This window comes from Chroicocephalus ridibundus, chromosome 2 (genome assembly GCF_963924245.1).
Source record: "Chroicocephalus ridibundus chromosome 2, bChrRid1.1, whole genome shotgun sequence".
Lineage (NCBI taxonomy): Eukaryota > Metazoa > Chordata > Aves > Charadriiformes > Laridae > Chroicocephalus > Chroicocephalus ridibundus.
The window spans coordinates 64,161,532-64,177,543 of NC_086285.1; positions in this window are offsets into that span (position 1 = coordinate 64,161,532).

Sequence of the window (16,012 nt, forward strand, 5' to 3'; positions counted from 1 at the left end):
AAATTTTTAGAAGAGCTAATTGTACGGATCACAGTTGGATTAAAGATTTAGCCAGATAAGCTTTTAATAGCTTTGCTTTCTCACACAAATGCCAGGTAAGGCAGTTGGATGGCAAAGCAACCTCAATTCAGGGACATTATTTTAGGGTCTAAACAGCTGTATGGAGGTCTTGCAGTGTTAGATGTACATACATAAAGGAAGCGTAATTGTTTTACATTGACATTAGGTGGGACTTAAAGATCTCATTCTTTGTACTGAGGGTGTTGCGATGAATGTTAAAAATTTTTCTGGTGTGAATATGGCTGTATGTACATTTTCTTAGAAGATTTAGGGCAAAGCTTCTTGGACTAATATTGGTTTGCCTGGGATTTGCATTGACTGAACAAGAAAGTGTTGAAGCATGCCCTGACTTGGCATCAACAATACTGAAATTGTCATTTTGAGTATGATACAGCTTTGCAAGTTTTACCCAGCTCACTTTGAATGCAGGCCTCTGGTCTAGGAGTTTTACACTTGGAAAAATAAAATTCAAGACTGACCTGTTAATTTTGCAGCCCTGTCTCTATTTCACATGGGAAAGTGCCTGGCTTAGTGACTGATGCAACTCCTGGGCAGGAGAGAAGATCTCTTCCACAGTTAGGACATGTCTTGGTGATGGAGTGGGCTTGCATGTACCATTTCCATTTATATGTGCTCGCATGCACAGTTTCCCTAAGGTAACATTTCCTATTATTTTGGGGGATCATAAAACTTCTTCACGTAAGTAAGTTTATTTATTTCAATCTATAAATAAAGCTAAGAGTGCTGGCCAAAACTCCAATTGCTCTTTAGAATATATAACCATCACAAAAGCAAAATAATAATAAAGTAAATTAAATTGTTTCATGATTTATTTCCATCAACTATAATTTCTAGAAATTCACATTTATGACTGTAAATTTGATCTGACAGATCCTTTGTAGATTGAATAAGGCTCAGGAGTTGCATAAAACTACTATTAATTTCTCAGCTTTCATTCCCTGGAGTTGCATGGAATGCTACTACCCTGTCTTCTTGAAAGTTTACTCCACTGCTCCGCCTTTTTCATCCTCACCCCACTTTTTTCATTTGACTTTTCTTTCTGTTCTGTCTCCAGGCTTCAAAATTTCCATCCTATTTTCAGACCCAAATCTGTCATTCTTATAATGCATACCTATAATCTGAAGCTCTGAAAGCGTAGGGAAGCTCAGGACAGCAAGAATTGAGAGTGTTGGATGTATTAATTTGGCTGCAAGAACATGACAAGAAGGAACCAGCTGGGTCAGTAAGAGATTTATCCTTTTCAGTCTCACGGTAACCACAAAAGGATGGCTATCCCGTGACATCAGAGCATGGTTTTGCAGCTGTGTGGCTTTAAGCAAATCAGATACCATGAATATGTGTCATATAATGTAAACAAGTAAGGTGCAGTTTCAGAGCACTTAAGTTCAGGAAGACTGCATTCTCTGTACAATAACTAGAAAGAGGTTGTCAGCTGGAGGAAAGGATAGAGGAATAAGTGTATTGGGGCAAATGTTTAAGATGCTGTAAATTACCCACTTCCTATGTTTTTGACAGCTTTATGACTTCAAGAAAACTATTATTCTAGGTTTCGCAGTTCTCTATTCTTCCAAAGACCACATCTTCATGATTCATAAAGATGTATTTCACTGAATGAGCGTGTTATCTTATGGAAATAGTAATGTGTAATACTTGATAACTCCAGGCAGTTTTTTCTATGTTGTCCCTCTTCTATATGTACAGGGGTGTAGGAACCTGCCTCTCACCAACTTAATATGTGTGAGATCCCAAAATTGATATCAAAATAGTTTTGTCCAATGAATCACGTGATCTTTCAGTTATTAGTGTCATGGATTGTACTACTGCTAGCACCATCCTATTCAATACATCTAATTTGACTGATCTAAACTGTCCAGCATGTAATTCTGATCAATTGTTACCATTTGGCAAGACTGTGAACATGTATTTTCTTTAGCGTTGTCTTACATGTGCACATAATTGAGTGAATGTTAAACACGCACGTGTAAGAAGGTTATGAACCCTGAATACACTCTATTGTCATCTTAATTCTCTGCAGAGAATCTAAGTTTAGCACTTTCCAAATTTCTTAATGTAAAATCAGTTTATTTTTCGCACTGAATTAAACCATTTGTGATAGACTGGATTATTTTGCCTGACAAACATTAGCAAGTGCTCACATATCTTGATCCAGGAGACAAACCTCATTCAACCGGGAGCTGTTCAGGACCTGTCACATCCTCAGCTGAGGAGCAGCACTGCCATGAGTACACCTGACCTGCTAATCTTTGTCAACTGAAAGTAAAATAGATTAGCTTAAAACACCTTCAAGTAAAAGAAGACTTACTGATGGAACCACACCACCGCCAGCTATGCGGTTTCCAGCCTTGATGTACTTCATACCTAGCCTGTTAGGAATGTAAGGTGATTTTTCTGTTTTCTGCTTGTCTTAGTTGTAACCAAAAGTGTAAGTCCCATCATTAATCACTGGAAGACCACTGTCCATATACCATGTTGAAAGTTTGTCAAAGTGAGTCTTTTATCTATCTGTCTATATCTATCTATAAGGAAAATTTAATATTTGTGCAGTGTCTTAGGGAGGACAGTGTGGACAGGACTTGGAAGGAAAACTGGGCTCTGTTCCTCACTCTGTGGCTTTGAGTGGCATTATAAAAGGTGTTTCACACCTCTGTCAGGTGTAATGATACAATTTGCAATTATCTTTTGGGATGTCTTCATGAGAAGAAATAAAAATTAAAAGGTACCATTATTACTTTATGATCACATACAACAATTAGCATCTGGTTTTTTTTTTCCTGCCCTCTCCCTCCTACCCCTTAACAACCTCTACACTGCCTGCTTCCTTCACTTTCTCTCGCCCTCTCCTTATGTACACACATCTACAGGTTTATGAATGGAAGGTGTTCATTCCCTGGTTGAATTCCTGCATGCTAGAATGAACTTTTTCTACCTAATTTTAACTAACCTGAAAACAGGAGTTCTTAACGGGAGTGCTGACACAACCTTGACTAAAGCAGTGTGAACACATTGCTATAATTTATAATGTCAGTCTGTATTCCAAACGGTTTCTCTATATACTGCGTGCTCCACTCAAACAGGAAAAGAAGGTACTGCAGTGAATTATTGTGCAATTAATCATTTGACCATGAGGGACTCATTTACTAATTAAAAACGCAAAAAGAGTAAATTGAAATAACCGGTGACTACTAAATCACGTCTTTTGACATGTCAGCAGCATTGTAATATATCATAATGTATCAGTCAGAGACATACAGATCCTACGTATTCTGTTACCTTTCACTTCAGAGCTGCCAAAATCATTCATTATCCTTCCAGTGCTGTTTCTAGCACTATTCATACAATTACCATAGCGTGCTGAATTGAGATATGAGATACCACTGAGGCTAATGTGTGTACATAGTAATAGGTAGAAACATATGATTCTCTGCTCTGCTGACTGTGCCCACCATCTCTGAGCATATCATAGGGGGACAATTCTGCTATGACAGGAGGATCTCTAGGAAATAAAGCTGTTACTTAGAAGTCTAGATTTCAGGTCTGTCTGGATATTCCTGCCTCTGTAGCATTTGTGTCAGATGTATCAGGTCTGTGCCTTTAGCTACAGCTCTTCATGATTTGGAATACTGGCACAGACCCACCTTCACAAGGTACCATTAAAGCGTCTGTGAGACTGTGGGTTGAAGGGTTTGACATATTGCACAGCGAGAGCGCTGACGACCATCATCTGTAGGATGGGGTAGGAGAGCTGGGAGGACACCCGAGCCGGAGACATCTCAAAGCATCACAAATTACTCTGTGTTCCTTAGTTAGGCTATCAAGGCCCAGATCTGCACAGACTTCATGTGTTGTGCGTTATTATCTACCACGGCCTTTGGAAAGCATTCAATTTAGAGGTCTTAAGTAGTGATAGGAATTTCTGTGCCATTTTGTTTTACGGTCAGGGTGAAGGAGAAGAAGATATAAATTGAAGAAGAAGATATAATTCTGATTGATCTTAACTGAAAACTTCTGCATTGTTAACCTTGTACACCAAAGCTGTGTTTACTTTATGTGGGTAAAATATAGGATGCATCTATATGGCTCCAAAAAGGCTGAGAGAGATGTGGGAAGTACAATTCTTGTTTGAAAAACAGCTTCGTGAAGTTGTAAGTTTTATTTTCTTGAATTTGTTCTGTGTTCAGCAGGAAACTTATCTATATCTCATGTTGGTATAAATAAGAGTTATTAATGTGATTTTATGTAAAATCACCATGGAATGACTCTTTTCTTAAAACTGACATTGAATTTAGTTGCCTAACTGCAATAGAATGAATCAATTATTGCAGTCACATACTTACCCACTGAAGAAAACAGATAGTGCTCGTTAAGTAACGTGGCTTGCAAGTCCTCTATTAATATTTGAATACGAATGAAAAAGGTAATGTGCCAGTTTAGCTTTCATGTCCCAAGTTGAACTTCAGAACTGCAGAAGGGATTTTTTGTTTTCATTTTCTTAACTGGAGAGACAAATCCACTTCTGGAAGCTGTTGGGCAACAATAAATGTGTAGCCTTATTATGATGCTTTCATCTAAACAGTTTACTTCAGTATGTCAAGTAGTCTGTGGATTCTGTAATATTAAAGATTGAAGGTATTAAAGGTTTCCTGCAAAACCTGATGATTCACATGGGAAGTCGGGATTTTTGCACTCTAGAATGGTAACAATTATTTTCTTTTTATAGATTTTAATTCATCAACTTATATTAATTATGAAAGTAGAAGGAAAAGAAATTATATTTCCTAGCAGAAAACTAGGAAACAGGTAATGTTTTCTCATTGATTTGATAACTGTGTTGGACTTTTCCTTGAAGAGAAACCCAAAATATAGAAAACCATCGGTTATTTGCTAATCTTTAAAATTATGGGGGGAAAAATATATGTCGGGGGGAGGGAGGAAGTTGCATCTCTTTCTCAACTGTAGCATAATAAATAGTACTCTCTAGAAGAATCTACCAATATAACAAAAATATAGATTGACCATGCAATATTAGGGTTGCTTTTTTTTTTTTTTTTTTTTTTTTTTTTTTTTTAAGACAAGCTGAATATTTCTAGGAAAACTACTGTGCTGTTTAACTTTTAATTCCCATGGTCTCATGTTCAGAGTCTGTAACCATGGTTTATGTTAACAAACGTATTGTTTAATAGTTATCTGCACTCTCCCCTTGTCTTCAAATATTGTGATTTAGATAGAACCCTAATGCACAAGCGCAACTTGTCCCCAGAGCATTATTCAGAATATAAATTAAGTGATATTATAACAGAGCCCTCACTTAGCTCAGCATAATGAATATGAAACATCATGTTCTAGTGACCAAGGTCATGGTATGAGAATGAATTACTCTATTAACTTCTCTTTTAAGTAGCATTAGAGATAATAGATGAAGAGATTTAATAGGATTCTGATAATATTATTCATGCATAAGTAACATACTTTATCTTGCTAAAACAATTAAGATCTGTTTTGAAGATATTTTACACTTTGGAAATATGATGCTTAGAAGTGTTTATTGCATGTTGCAGAATGCATCAGCATTAGCCAGTAATGCAGATAATCTGATAAAAATCGAAAAGCTGATTTGTATACTATGCTAATTCAGGATCATCTCTTTGGCCCTAGGTACTGTCCAAATGCTCCATAAGATTATGGCAAGCTTTAGTAGTGATATTAGATTAAATTCAGTTCTTTTGCTTATAACTTTTTTCAAAAAGAAAATTACATCCATCATTCTTCTCTATAAGCCCTCTTTAGCTGCTTGATAAGTAGTATACAATATCGTATTTTAAGCCTGGCATATTACTTTTTTTATCCAGACATATTTAAGCCTCCTCTCTCAGTTATACAGTATATTATTTCAGGGATAGAAAGTTTTGTTATTGTGATACCACTATAGCTGAATCATAAAGAGACTTAGTGATTTGCCATGTGTTCCATAGTGCACTCACATGTGTTTAGGGGAAATGTAAGAGCAGTTGATGAGAGATTACTCTTTAATTTGCAAGTGACTACAGTGCATGGAAACATGATGCTGTACTTGGTGTTTTTTTGGTTTGCTTGGTTCATTTTTTGGATTCTTTCTCATTTAATTTCCCAAATATTTCTCATTATTGAATGTGTTTCTATTTTAAAAAAAAAAATATGTGAGCAGAAAACAAAGATGTAAAATTCTGAATTGTTGTTTGGGGTGAAATCTGCTTCTAAAGTATAGCAAAAAGCAGAAGGGAATCTTGCTACAGCATGAATTTGGATGAAGGTAGCATATTGTGGACAGTGTTCCCCTGCTGATAATCCTGTGTCCTCAGGATTTTTACTGGAAAACATGAGGGGTTTTAGGGAAGAATATAGTGCAGAGTTCAGGGTACCACAGGCTTATTAAGCTGTCTGTGAGCACACAGTCTTGGACAGTGCAGTAACCAGCACCGAACCCGATCTGGCTTCCAGAGAAATTCAGTCAAGCCCCTCCTTTCTTGTTTGTGGGAGAAATGTTGAGGCTGAAATCCCCTGCTCTGTTTGTTCCTTTTAATAATATCTCTGTCTGTACAATGACAGAATTCTAATGGAACTTCCTGTAAACTTTGTAAACTTCCACTGAAGTCAGGGGAATGCTATAATTTAGCCTTTTATTTGTAACAGAATTAAAAGCAAAATTCTTGCCCACTGTGATTTAGTAGAAAGCAGTGTGCGTAGGCAATCCAGACTCAAAAAACTCTGATGTATTGCATGTTCTTGCTAACTAGCATATTTGGAAAACAAAGTTTTTTAATGTACGTGCCCTCTTTATAGCTCACAATGATTAACTGCCCTTGCCTGTCAAATATACGAAGTATGTGCTTTTCTATCTTGGGTCATGATTTTTTGTGTGTCATTCTACTTAAGACCTAATGCAGATTATAGAACGGCTTTTGAAATTTTTAATTTTTCTACTCTCAATTTGCTGAGGTGATGTAAGAACAGGTTCATCCACGTGCATTGTCATGAATACCCACTGTCCAGTCAGCTGTTTCACTCAACACATTGCTTCCAACTGTAAAGAGTAGCAGGATGGCCATTATAGCTCAATAAACTTTTAAGACATACTTTGGTGCATTTGTTACATTTCAAATTGGAGAAAAATTCTGTCCTCTCAAACTCTTGTCAAAAGCAGAGGGCCCCGGGGGAAATGAGCCATTGTAATTAAGACTGTAACATATCCCTTCAGAGCACAAAGTAGAGTCAGGTAAATGAGCGTCCTTGTGCTATTTACACCAGCTTCTTAATTATGCTTAACGTGACCAATTCAACTTGATCCCACATCAATTTTGCAAGTGTAAATAGATCTAAACTTTCAAGGGTAAGATCATGTTACACCTTAACTTACAAAATGTGTATGTACATGAATAATGCAGATTTAAAATATTTAATGATCCAAGGGACATGTGTCCATAGGATTGGTGGAAAAGGAATTAAAGTATTAGTTTCTTATATTTTATGATTAATGATTTTCTTTATGTAAGACCTGAAAGTCTAGCTAAGATCATGAAAGGCATGTTGGGTTAAATCTTTCTTTGCTATGAAGTATAGTCATTATATCTCAGCTAACTCTAACAAAATCCCTAACATCTATGCATGCCTGGAGCCAAAATAGGTCAGCTCATGGACTATTGTATTATATTTTATTATTTAAACTTTAAGTGATTAGTTTAGCACTTAAAAGCTTTGGAAAGAATTAGGTTACTGTTTTTCTCTTTATCCATAAGCAAACTGACATGCAGATGGACACTGAGGAGAATTGTTGTATGTTTTCTCTCAAGGCTTTCCTCAGAAGATAAGGGCTGCAATTTTTTACGCGATTCTTAATTTCAGTATTAGAGTTTAATTGCAACACGTGGAAAATACACCTGTGATGAAGGCATCCTTTTTGGTTTTGAAGACATGGCCACATTTCGCCTGCTGTCTCAGAATAGACTTGAAAAAACGGAGGTTAAGTAAAGGGGAGGGAAAAGAAAAAAGCTGCTACTTATGCCTAGACCTGGATTTAGGTAACAGAAACCAAATGGGAAATAACCTGATCCCAGCAAAGTCAAAAGGATTTAATTCATCAGGGAGGGTTATTTTTCTTGTACATACAAGGAGCACTTCAGAAATAAATGGATATGATTTAATTAATTACAAGCTCTGCTGGTTTCTGAGTTTGTTTATTCCTGCTCATAAAATACAGAAAATGTTGTAATTGAATTATATGCTGTGTTACATAGTTAGAGTACTGTTAGGAAGGTCTATTCTGCACGTGGATTTTCTTAGAGTTCCAATGAGGAACAATTTGTAAGACAAAAATTCGCTGTTATTCCTTCAATTTGTTAGATTTTCTTTCACAGCTTCATTTTAGTTTATGCATCATGATCAATGTAACTAAGTTATCTGATAAAGTTGTACAGGACTTTTAATACACATCTCACAGTTCGTAGCTGAACTTTATGCCCAGTACTGCACTGACGGCAGAGCTGAATGTTACCAGAACCCTTATTCACTGAGCCACATTAGGAGTCAGGAGCCTGACGTGTGCTGTCAGCACTTGTGAGGAAAATATAGACTTGCAGGGCTTTTTATTTTAGAAATTTTCAGAATACGTATAGCCTTTGAAAAGTAACCCATTAGTAGTTTAATTCTCTTTTCCTCAAACATAGTACTTGCCTTTTACTTATCAACCTGTGTCTTCTGTGTTGTAGAAATAAATTGTGGAAACGGGTGTAAAAGTTGCGGGAGTTCTGAAAACCATCTGAACTGAAATAGGTATGTTCAAGGCACTTTAACAGAAAATAGGCACAAAATTAAAACCTGAAGAAGAACAGAGTGGGTGTGGTGACAGTCAGCTTGTTACCTTACAGAAGTACTCGGGGACTGCATCTCCAGTGTATGTTGTTGTATGCAGCGTAATCACACCAGCCCTTCTAATAAAACAGGAAGCCAGTGCCCCTTTTCTTCGGTCTCTGCTGGGAGTTGAATCCGTGGCTAAACCCATGTGAGCACTCCGATTTGGATGGAGATGTGCAGAAAAAAATCAGTTGCCCCTTTGAGCTGCATAAGGGAACTGACCAAAGTCATCTCAGAATTAACGGGATTCAGTACTTCTTATGTTCATGTTTTCATGTTGCTATGATGCTTAATTTTAATAGTGGAAATGTTCAATTTTCAAAAGATCAGAGACAACAGGAGAATGTTGCATTTATGTATTATTTTACTTATATAATGCATAGAGAGTATAGAAAGCATCTCAAAGTGGTGGGATTTTTTCCTGTTATGTTATTATATTTACATTTGGAATACCAACATTTTCTTAAATTCTTACCGTACTCATTTCTTCTGCTGTCATTCCTCCAGTTATTAATATCTGCATAGGAATTTTTCCTAGTCACCTATCTTAAAATTCTCTATGCCTTCTTCAGATGCAAAGAGGATATTACTTTAAAAATAATAATGTCCTATTTAGCTATGCATCCTGACGGAATAAAGAAGGAACGAATGACTTCTGTATTTACTTTGAGGTATACATTTCTGAAACCCATTTCCTACCTTGTATAAAAGACAGTCTTATCTGAACAGTTATAACTTGATAAATATGTGTTAAATGACTGTTTGAAAATACTTTTTCTAATCATGAGGGAATGTGAATATATTTTCTTCTGATATCTTAGTCAGAAACATTTTTGGTGGTTAACTAAACCCAGATAATGCGAGTAACTTCTAGCTAGACTTGATCTATAGCTCTCATTGAGTCAAGTCTGAAGAAAAATGGTTCAATACCTTAAAAGTAATTAAGACCTTTATCTGAAAAACAGTTATATATGTGCTTAATTTAATGCATGTAAATAATCCAAATGACTTAAATGGGAATATTCATAAGCATTAAGTTAGGCACAATTTGCAGGATCAGGAAGTAAAATTGTCCATTTTGTGCAAAGTGTTGCATATATTTTCTGTGGGTTTCCCATGTGTTTTGGGGACATAGAATAGGTTTTCTCTGTACTAGGAGCATCTAAATCCACGCTATTCAATTTGGCATCTGCCACTTCTCTGATTATGCTGAACTCAAGCATGTGAAATGAGGGTTTCAGCATCAAGATTCTCTCTTTTCCAGGCCATTCTAAATCCTTGCTTTGATATGGGAAAACATACGCTTAGGACAGTGGCAAGTCAGCAACGTATTCTGAGACAAGCTTTTGGACCCTCTTAAGTCTATAGAAGTTTTGCTATTGACTGCATGGCTTTACTTTCTCTCCAGGTTTCCTGCTTCAATATTGTATCATCTGTGTAGCTTTCCTTCCTTGTTATGTAGGTAGAATAGGATAAGGTACTTAAATCTGTAATCCTTAGTTTCTACATATAAATCATGTACGAATGCTGTGCTTCAAACTCTTAACTGTATGTTGTTTTTGTTTTTTTTTTTTCTGAAAATGGGCTAAAATATAATAGCTTGCATGTATGATTTCCATAAGAGAGGAAAAGATTAAAAAATACAAGCCCTCTAGAGCATTCAGTGATAGGAAAGATTCCTTACACCTTTTCTAAATTTGCTATAAACTTGCAAATTTAATTAAATTGTTTTGTTTGTTTCATGCATAATTGACGTGGTGACAATTAACTACATGGTATGTTGTCCTTTGCCTCAGGTATATAACACTAAATTTGCGTGCTGAGAAAATAAAAGGAACGAAATGGTGTGTCACAATTCAAAAAATGAAAACCATCAAAAAATTAATTACTTTGGCTTCAGCTGTACCATTTGTATCTATTCCTACCTGGTAGCCTAGGCATCTGCATTTAGTACTAGTTAGTATACTTGATTTCTGCCTAGTATGTTGTGAAGGAGACTTCATATTGAGCAGTAAATAAATATCAAACCTCTGTAAGTTATAGAAAAGGAGTCATAAAAACGGCTAAAAAACCAGAAAAACATACTTTTCAAAGCTGAGTTTGAATGAAAACTGTTTTCTTCCTTCTGTATAGTTCAGGTACTTCATTTGCATGACCACAAATGGCAAATAACTGTTTCTTTTTCTATAAATGAATGAATTGTCACAAAGAAATTGAGTCTTGGGGAAAAAATGTTAAAAATGAAAGTAAAAATCTCCTCATTGGAGTCTGCATCAAAATCTGTACATCAGAGGTATTTATGTGAAAACCTAGGATGTCCTTATTCTGACTGCAAAATTTGTGGTTGGCTGTAAAGAAAGGGATATACAACATGCACCACAGGTGACAAAAATATGAAAACAGAGAAATAGAAAGGGGAATATCCTTAAATGTTCTTTTATATGAGATTAAGTTGTAATTAGGTAATCAAAAATATTACGTAAAATGTGTGAACTCAGGAGAATCCACAAGGCCTTCATGTCTATCATCATTGATTTGAGTGCTGAGATGTGTCAAGGAGAGACAAGGTCATGCAGCAAATGCAATGAGGCAACATGCATAGTTATAGATTTAGAGCATGCTTGACTGTTATGTTCTTGATATTTCTATTAAGAAGGCAAGCACATCACTGGCTGCTGTATTGCTGCCTGAGTCATAGTATTCCTTGTATTCTGCCCTTATCCGTAATAGATTTTTTTTTCTTACAGGAAACAAACCCAGAAATATTTTCTTTAGGAATGCAAAACAATGCACTATGGAGATTACTTCTTCGTTGTGCTATTTCCAGAATAGCAAAGGATTAAAATAAAAAAAAAAATAATCATGTAATCAAAGGAAATTTTGTATGCTTAGGTATTTAAGTTTTGGCTTATGCCTATTTGAGTTGATGCTAGTTTTATCTTTTATTTTAGTTTACATGGTCAAACTATGTTCCTTGCAGTAGAGTTGCTGGGGAAACTGATGTATACACCTTTTTCCCAAGGAAAGCTAAAGAGATTAGGATGTTTGACTCTACAAATATATTGTCGGAAGTAGAAAAAATAGTACCCCTCTTTCTTTAGAGAGTAAACATGTGTGGGAAAATTAAATAGACTGTGTAGTTAATACAAATATTTTGTCTCTTCCTCCAGAAATTCTGGGGCTGGAGATGTAATTGAAACTTGTAGCATGAAGGTTTTTTAAAGCGTCCATGTGTCCTGACTTGTGGCACTGGCTTGTATGCAGCGTAGAGACTTAAGAAAAGCTCATTCCGCAGTGTTGATTCCTGTTGGCAAGGTAAGTACAAAGGACAAGGCATGTCTGCTGCTGCCTCCACCTACTTGAGCAGAAATACGAACACGTAGATGGCGCTGAGCCATGGGCTCTGCATGTTATAGCTGAATATACACAGGAGCCTTTGGCCAGGGGAATGAATTCTCTAAGCTCTGTCTTTCAGCCCTCCCTGGACCTATACAGTGGCAACCATAATTTCGTCCATAATAGTTTATCTGGGAAAAAATGAATCATCTTGAGTTTTGTTATCTTGGAATAACAAATGAAGTTTTTAATTTTTTTCAAATGCCGTTCTTTCATGCTTCAGTTGCATCATTATAATTAGCCAAACATGCAATTTAGATATAATAATTCCCTGACCCAATATGCTGATGGAGATGGACAACTGTATTGAAAGATGTATCTATTTCAGGTATTGGCTGGGTACTTTCACTGAAAGGCACCTTCAAGGAATATTTCAGGCAAAACCTAGAACCTTTCTAAACAGTGCTGTTTAGAATTTATTAAAAATTGCCACATTTCCTCTCTTTCCCTCTTCATAACAAATCTTAATTCCTTGGTGATAAGAATAAAAGAGAATAAATTCTCCACCTCCTTCTCCAAGTGGAAAAATGGTATACTTTAATTTATATTAACAAAACAACGGTTCTTCTCCAAGCCTTCAGGTTGTAGAACAGCAATGGAAGGGCTTGTGTTAGCTAAAGATAACCCTCAATTGTCGCAACTACAAAAGTCTAATTTATCATGGAATTAGATGTATTTTTTTTTCTGTTAATATTTTGAAAAATAGTAATTTTCTTAAATATATTTAAAAAATCTTTTAGGCTGATGTTTTTCTGGAATAATAATATTCCATTGGAAAACACTGACTCCGTTGTCAATAAAAACCGTACTCTGATTTGGTTGTGTTGAAATGTTTTATTTTGATTTTTTTTGATGTTGAATTTAGTATAACAAACAGTGAAAAATAAAATACTGATTCTAAGGGGAAGCTTGTCTTTCCCACAGTATTCTAAAAACTGCAGCCTGATATTTAAAAATAAAGTAAAATCTTCATAGTCTTCACCTAATAACATTGTTAAAGATAGACCAATGAAGAATTCAGGTTACTTGCAGCTTGTCAACACCAGAATTTTTTTTTTTGTAAAAATAATTTTTATACCCTTTCTTTTCAGTTAAATAACAACAAGATGAAACAGGTGACCTCTTCTGACTCTTGATTAATTTTTTTCCCCATTCCTTTCTTGAAGACATAGAGGTTCCATTTTCAGTGAGCAGAAAATAAACTTGTGTTGTTATCCATTATTATCTATTAGCTTACTGAGAATTGCAATAGGAAGTGCTTTATTTTTGCTTGCTTGATTTCTAAATTGTCATAAGAGGAATATAGACTGATACTATGAAAATGCTTTTGTAGGTATCTTCTTTTGTTTTGTACCCTCCTCCATATTTTCGTGATTTTTTTTTATTTTCAAATGGAACTGATATAATGTTTTCATCCCCAACCTTGTAAAAGATAAGGTAGCATGTTCTGGAAAGCAGGGAACATAAAAACACTCTTGCCTGAAGTAGGAGAAAAAACAGTTAATTTCAATCCTGATGACAGTTTCTCCGTGAACAATAGTCTCCCAGAATTGACATGGAGAAGTAATGAATGAATGAAAGGAGAACTGAGTCACAGCTGCACTTTGCAATCACTTTAGAACATCTACACTCTTCCAGCCAAAATACTATTAATACGTGTGTCAGCACAGTGAGTGAATCTCATAGTGTGAACGCATTGGAACAGTTCAGGAAAGAAAATGAAGAATATCCTCAGGGACAGACTTTTCTTTTTCTCTGAGAGACTCTTCATTATTCAGGCATTGTGATACTTTTCCTTTATTTGTGTAAAGATTAAATTGCACATGATTTCTAATGTTTCTGCTACTCCAACTGTCATAGGTCGATGACCTTCATGGAAGTGAGATAATAGATACATCGTCTGTTGTTCGGGCAAGTGCTGTTCTTCCACAGCCCACTACTTTTCTATTGTTATAAGTCGAAAGCAATTAAATAAAAATACAAGAGAAAGTTTCTAGAGTATCTTTAGTATTTCATATATGTCCTTATGTGACTGTCATTTAACATTTATATGAGATATTATCTAATGTTGTAATGACCTAGAAGCATACACTGAGACTCTTCTACACGGCTGAGACAACAAATGAGTGAGAGACGTCCGTGTGTATTCAGTAATGCAGTTTCTGGGAAGGAGCCCTCTATTGTTTGAAATCTGTAATCCTAAGAGTTGCAGTTGGTGTGTTTGTCCTCATATATGTTACTGTGACTGCTAAAGTCCTGTCAACATAATTTCTTTTCATGTTGTTTCACATCCTCATTGGGAAAATAAAGTCCCTATAACTGCATTGCAGTTATATTGTATAAAAACTATGTACTATAAACGTTCTAAAATTGTTTTCATATACAATAGAGACTATCATTTCACTTAAGAAAAATAACCATTATTTATTAGTAATTTTCAGCTTATCTATCTACAATAATTGTTCAACAAATTTTCACCCCCTAGCAATTTGAGCAACCTTTCTTTTTTATTAGCATCTTCCAAGTGGTCTAAGTGGACATATCAAGATTGTTGAGGTATTTCCATGAATGTGAAGGATGGCTGACATGACACTGGTGCTGTACCGAATACTATTGAATCTTGCAAAGGGCAAAGCTCCTACACAAGAAAGTGCATTTTATAGTTTGTGTACCTCTTGATTCACTTTTTTTTTTTTTTTTTTTCAATTCCACATGTCAGTCATGTCCTCTGATGGCTCCCATCATGAATAATACATTCCTCCAACTGTTTTGGAAAAATCTTTAAAATATTTAAATAATTTAAATGTTTAAAACATTAACACTAAACACATTAACTTTTGACCTGTAAAGATTTTATAAACACCAAAACAGAAGGAGCGGATACAGTTTTATTTCAAATTTTCCATAATCAACTTCTTGGATAGCACTCTGCAAGTGATGTATTGCTTTTGTTATGGATATTGAAGAAAGGTCAACTTAAAACAGGAGAAAAAAATGGTTGGAAATGGATGTATGGAAACCGTAGAATTGGCTGTGAAAAAGGTAGAGAGATAAGGAAACTAATCAGTCACATTTGTGATCCTGGCAAGAGCTTACAACAGGGGCTTTACACTATCATTCCAGTACCAATTCATAGCCAAACGTCCTACCTGCAGAGCACTGGTTCTTTTCAAATATTTGCAATCTTTTAAAATGTGTTACAGCAGGAGAAGGCACAACTAGTTTCCTTCTAATATTGTCTGTATGTAAAGCAGCATACACTTTTGTGGCAATTACCCATCATTTATATCACATTGGTCAGAAGATGTGCATGTTACCAAACTGTTCTGAGTATTATTACCTTTTTTAAAACCTATTTTTGTTTAAATTGGCCTTTAAAAACAAAAAAATAATACCTCTTTGGATGCTGAAGAGAATGAATTTCCGTTCCGATAACAGTAGGAAAAGGAAAGCTGTTATGAATTACTCGTCAAATTTATGTAGTTTGTTCCTTTTTTAGCAACCATGCAATTACTATAGCAATTAATAAGTCCAAATAAGCATTCTCCTGATTCCACATCCTGTTCATTGGAATACTAGATCCTGAAAGAATGTGTCCTTTAGAAACAGATTGAATTATTTGAATATCATT